Raw genomic sequence first — 6,342 nt, 5'->3', positions numbered from 1 at the left:
ATGCATGCCTATATCAATCTAGTTGAATATTTGCAAAAGATAATTGAATATATAGTTCTAGATTAAAATGGTTGGGGATATCATGTGAATCATAAGCACATGGATAGAATTTTAAATCAAAGTAGACTGAAATTATTCAATGAATATGAATAAAATAAAGAATAGTAAACCAGGAATGGGTGGACAGAGAAGGGTGAAGTAGTCATGATACAAAGCCACATAAAGGAGACTAAGAATCAGATATTGAGAACACATCACACAGAAGCCTTGAGTATTTGCAACAAGTTATCCCAAAACAGGCACAGCTGAGACGGGAACTACTGCAGACTCTTGAACAACATGTTGTAAGGAGCATTGTGGAACAAACAGTCAAAATTCTATGTTCAACAATTTTTAAAATTAAGACTTTTATTGATAGGTGTGTACAATTTGTGGACTTATTTTCTAAATCAAGTTACAATTTTTTTTTATAAATTAAAAGTGAAGTTCTCAAAAATCTCAATTTCACCAAATATGTAACAATTCAAAAAATGTTGTGTGGTGTATTGAGAGAAAACAAGTTTCTTAAAACACCCTACACACACACACACACACACACACACACACACACTACCAAAAAGGGTTGTCTTTAAGTAAAAATTAAAAAAAAAAAAAAACAACTCTATGCTACATTAGTAATGCAGATACTTCTAGTTATCTGGTCAATAGGCAGAAAGCAAGCAGTTAAGTTCTCCAGCCTCAGGCTTCTGTTCATTTTCTTGCTGGAATTTTTTTTTTTTATTTTTTATTCCTGTTGGATGACTAGGTAAAGGTAGAGTGGAAGGGCAACTGACATCTATTCAGCCCTGCTCTGCTCAGCCTTGGGAGCTGAGGAATTCTCAGTTGATAGAATAGCTGCTTTCATCTCTCTGCCATCTTGTGATTTAGTGTTTTCTAGGTGCTTGTGTCAGTAATCGAAGTTGCTGAGGTACCAAGGTTGAAGTGGCTGCTGACCTGGGTTCTCATCTCCTTGATTTTCCTCATCCTCTTCATCACTGTCCTCTGCTGGCCTTCTTTGGTGAGGAGGCCACTGGGGATTCATGGTCCATAATGCTGATACAAGTTCTACCTTATGGGTCTACCTTGCTCTCCTGAATCCTGGTTGTCTGTACCCTCCAGCACTTCTCCATGAACAGGAGGGTTGGAATACTGTGGTTGAGGCCCATAGAGCTTCTGCATGTAGTAAGGTGAGAAATTTCTCCTGCTATAGGGTAGGTGTTATTGGGCCTGGCCTCTTGAAGCACTCTCCAATTGAAGCACTCTCAAAAAAAAAAAAAGTTTTTTTTTCCCCTACTCTCACTATTCTGGTAATTCTGCAGGCAGTTTTATAAACAACATGAACAGGGTCTATAATGATTATGGTCTGCTGCATATTCACTGCCATGAGCTGGGACTCCACCAGGGTCTGTAACATCAGCTGTCTCCATTCTTTTTGTCCTACCAAAACATGAAGCTACACAGTCCATCTCCTGTTCTGTGAAGGTACTCTGGGATTCTTCTGAGTGACAATCTAGTATACAAATACATCTTTCTTTATGTCATTCCTATTAAGGAAACCTTATCCATTTCTTACTTTGAACCATTTTTATACTTCCACATACCATCCTTGCAATGTTCCTGCCAGCAGGTGCCTCCCTGAAGAATTTTTCTGAGCCACCACACTCTGTGTTACTGTCCTGGTGCTGGGCTTGGTGTCAACAACACTAAGGACAGTGGTGGTGGCTGCTGGGTCTCAGCCTTATTACTCATGGTTACCTGATAGTGACTGTGACCTGGTGCACATTTGGGGCTACTCCTGGGTACAATGATAATTAGGCCAGTGGCTGCAGAGAGGTTTATGATAAAGATTGTCTGTGGTCCACTTTTATTCTTCCTTCTAAGCCCAAATTCCATGGATAACTTTTGGCTTTCCCCCCCAAATTAATATTAATAGCTTGCTGTTAACTAGAAACCTTGCTGATAACATAAACAGTCAATGAATGTATATTGCATATGAATTTATGCAATGAAAAATACATAAGAATTCTGAAAGATCACTGTTACTGTGATAGCCAATTTACTAGAGGGACTGCCTCATGGAGATGATTAGTGTCCTATGGTGTTTTAAGTGAACACTGACAACACTTGAGCTTACCATAATAGCAATAGAAGGTGACAGTGAAGTTATTCCAGTAATACCAGATGTAGAATAGCTAATTTTATGCACTTATAGCTTACATTTATTATTATTATTATTATTATTATTATTATTATTATTGTTATTACTATTAATATTTACATTTCTCTCTCAGCTGAGAATGGCGCCAGATATGGTCTGTAAATTCTTTTTTAATTTTAACTGTTATAATAGATTTGTGTGTATTTTCTGATAGTAAATAATAGACTATTATCTACCTATATTTTTTGCATTTCTGATATACCTAACTGTGAATTTTTTTTCTATATTTCTGGGCCACATGGTTCATTATCTTTTTCTTTTAAACTATGGAAAAATTCCAAGAAACAGCAACAAAAATATCTAAGTAGAAGTGGACCTGCACCTTGGAGAGTTCAAACCCACGTAGTTCAAAGGTGAACCTACATGCTAGTTATAGCTAATAGCAGAGTTCTCCAGCTAGTGAGGCCCACTGGGACAAGGTATTTTCCAAAGAAAGAAAGCACTTTTGACCTTCTGTGTTACAGCATTCCAATTTGCATCTAAAACTTCCAACCTGATCAGGTTAAAACTTTTATTGGTCAAATGATTGGGCAATTCACCTTTCTCATTGGTATTCATTTTGAGCCCTCCCATATAAACAATATTAGTGACTGGATTCCAGGATTACTCCTAAGGAAGAAATTCTCATTGTTTACAGAAGTTTTTGATGAGAAATTAACATAGAAAGTGATAACCCTAATGCCTGGATGGCTGCCAAAATATCATTGGAGAAAATGGTTGATAAGGAAATAAGAAAATGCACTCCAATTTGCTACCTTATTTCTGTTTTCTCCTGGAAGAAGAATAGTGTAGAGGAGATTAGAAAAGACAGTAGAAAAAGTGAGAGGAGACCGGGTTATGATAATGTGATTAGTTGCTATGCATGGATGAAAACAGCAACCATTGTGAACATGTGGATAAGCTGTATTTCAGGGAATAGATCTTTCTAAAAAAGTTTTTTTCCTGTTTCCATTTTTCTCTATGCAATATATGTTGTAAATTGCAGGCAACCATTATGTGACTGACTTATTTTTAGGAGCCAATGAAGGCAAAAAGCTGAGCATTTTACATCTGGGAAGATAGTTTAGAACAGGGTCAATCCAAATGACAGAAGCTGCTAAGAAGGAGAGAAGCAATCCCAAATGGTAATTCATAGAATTTGAATGCTGACAAGCTACCACTGGGTATTATATACAATACATAGGACTGGGGAAAGGTGAAGAATTCAAGTTAACTTGATTTATCAGTAGCAAACAAAAGCTAATATATCCTGGCTCATATGTTAGATTTATAAGAAACTGTAACTGATACTCCCAGAGCAGTTTATTGTTGGCAAGAAACCCTGGGTAATGCTCTTTTGGTAACAAAACACCTGAGATAATAGCTTATAAAGAATAATGGTTTGTTTTGGCTCACAATTTTGGAGGTTTCAGCCAGTTGACCCTTTTATTTTTGGGTCCATGGCATGGCAGTACATGGCAGTACATCATGGTGGGACCACATGGCAGAGGAAGCTGTTCACTTCATGGCATCCAGAAAACCTAAAACGAGAAAGAGAAAGAAGAGGGGATAAGGTTGCCCTCCAAGGACACACCTCAATGATGTAAGACCATTCATTCTGCTCCAACTCAATACAGGTTAATCATCCACATTCCACAAGGAAGGAACAGGGGCATAGTCAGTAGGAATTAAACTAAAGACAGACTGAAACTCAGCAGGACAAACATTAATTCTATTGCTGCATATCCAGGGGTTTGGGCACACTGTAGCAGGATATGACCTCCCAAGGGTTTAGGCATCCCCTCTTATGGCTTTACTAGCTGCAGGACTCTAATGCTGACACACGCTGCCTGGTCACCCCACCTCTTTGTGAAATCTCCGATGAAACCTTTATGACCCCAAAACTATTGCATTCCTGCATATTTTAAAAACCAGCATGATGTGGACAACAGCGAGGTCTACTGCAGTTGTGAGCTGTACCGGGACCTACTAGAACAACACCTGCAGCAAACCCATAAGTACCTGATTGTTAAACATGAGAAAACACATCCCAAGAAACAATTACCTGGAAGGCCCTGGTAAATGAATGTTGTACCCAGAGCTTAATAGGTCATTCTGGTGAGGGCTCAGAAGAACAAAATGCCAGTAGAAATGTGGACTGTAGAAGTACTATGCGACATCTACCCCTCTCTTTTTGCAATGTTGGGGATCCAACCCAGGGCCTCACACCTGCTAGGCAAGTGCTTGCCCACTGAGCTACATCCATGGACACTGGGGTCTCTCCTCTTAAGTGAAAGTCTTTCAAAGAAAACTGTGTTTTTATACCTTTAAGCCTGTGGGATGGGTGAGGCCATGCAGACTTCAGAAATGCCCTCAAGACATCTTTTTCTATTGTCCTAGTACAAAAGGCTTGTCTTATTTTTATTTTTTTTATTTTTGATATTAGAAATTGAACCCAGGGTTACTTTACCTCTGAACTATACCCTAAACCCTTTTTTTTGTTTGTTTGTTTGCTTGTTTTGAGACAAGATATTTCCAAGTATGGCCCTGAATTTGCGATCTGCCTGCCTATCTCCCAAATCACTGGGATTACTGGTGTGTGCCACCACACCCAGCAACCTGTCACCTTTAAACACAGCCTCCCACAAAGTCTCAGGGCATGGAAAAAATGCAGCCGAATTTTTTTGCCAAGAGGTAACAAGAATGGCTTCTAGTCCAATTCCCAATAGAGTCCTCTTTCCCATCTGAAAACCTTATCAGCATAATATTTTACAGTTCACAGGACTGGACATCCCTCAGGTTGGAGGCCATTTCATAATACTGCTTGATCAAACCACTGTGGACATCTTCTTGGCCCATCAGCAGGACAAGCATCTTGGCAGTGATGGTGACAGTGATGTTGAAGGTGGGGGCTCAGTCAGTGCTCTTGGTATGAATCAGATCCGTAGTAAATTTCCCATCCTGCAGCAGGGAGTCACAACCAGAACATTTCTGGTCCCCTAGCCCATTCACAAAAACACTTGACCAGTCTTTGCCAACCAGGACATCAACTTCAGCTGGCATGATGCTGATGAAGGTTTTCCCAGGTGATATCCCAGATGGAGGATGGGTCCTTGTAGCCCATGATTCTGACTCTGCTGCTGGGAATTTTCTGCTGCTGTTGAGTCCATAGATTGGGTTCAGGCTACCCATAGAGCCGGGCAGGGAAAGGTGGAAAGCTCAGGAAACAAACTGCCATCTTGACCTCATCTCTGCTAACTATGCAGCAGCCCTCACACTGCTACTTCTAATGTCCACATTTCTATTGGCATTTTCTTCTTCTCAGACCTTAATAGAATGTCCTATTAAGCTATGATTATAGCATTCTAGGATTTTCCTAGCCTACTTCTCCAATCTTTTACAAACTCCTCCTGGAAAGAAATTCCAAAGGCTTTGTCACATCATCTCAATATTGTCACAGCATGACACTACTTCTTGATATCAACTCTTTGTGTTTGGCCAGCTTTCTGTCACTGTAACAAATACCTGAGATAATCAACTTTAAAAAAAGAGGGAAGGTTTTTTTATGACTCAGTTTGAGTCAGTAGGTCCATTACTTTTGAGCCTGTGGTCAAGTGGTTCATCATGGTGGAAGCACATGGTAGAGGAAGCTGCTGATCTCACAGAACTGAGAAATGAAAGAGAACAACAACAACAAAAGAGTATGGCATCCCCCAAATACTCCTCACAGGTATGCTCCCAGAGTTCTAACTTCTTCCACTAAGCTCCAATTCTTAAAGGTTTTACAATTTACCAATAGTGCCATGGGCTAGAGACATTTTACACATGGGCTTTTGGGAACCGATTCATAGCCAAACTAGAACAAAAACAAAGAATTAGAGAATGTTCCTGAGGTCTACTTGTCCCATCCCAAGTGACAGGTACATGACTTCAGGGTCCAATAACTTATCATGAAGTATGGAAGTGCTAGTTTTATAGTTTATAAGGTACAATTTACATTATCTTTATTTGTTTTATTCATTTGAAGAACTACTTAATATTAACTGAATGCATTCTATAATTCATTTGGTACAAGAAAAATGACCCCAAGAAAAATACCAGAAAAT

General features: G+C 39.3%; 1 pseudogene; it reads right to left on the bottom strand.

The window, feature by feature from the left end:
- Nucleotides 1-835: 835 nt before the first annotated feature.
- Nucleotides 836-1,643, bottom strand: LOC124075951 (Y-box-binding protein 1-like; annotated as a pseudogene).
- Nucleotides 1,644-6,342: the final 4,699 nt, after the last annotated feature.

This window comes from Marmota monax, unplaced genomic scaffold (genome assembly GCF_021218885.2).
Source record: "Marmota monax isolate L192 unplaced genomic scaffold, Marmota_monax_Labrador192_F-V1.1 WCK01_AAM20220418_F8-fsc00019, whole genome shotgun sequence".
In the NCBI taxonomy this organism is placed as follows: domain Eukaryota; kingdom Metazoa; phylum Chordata; class Mammalia; order Rodentia; family Sciuridae; genus Marmota; species Marmota monax.
This window is presented reverse-complemented; position numbering and strand designations above follow the sequence as displayed.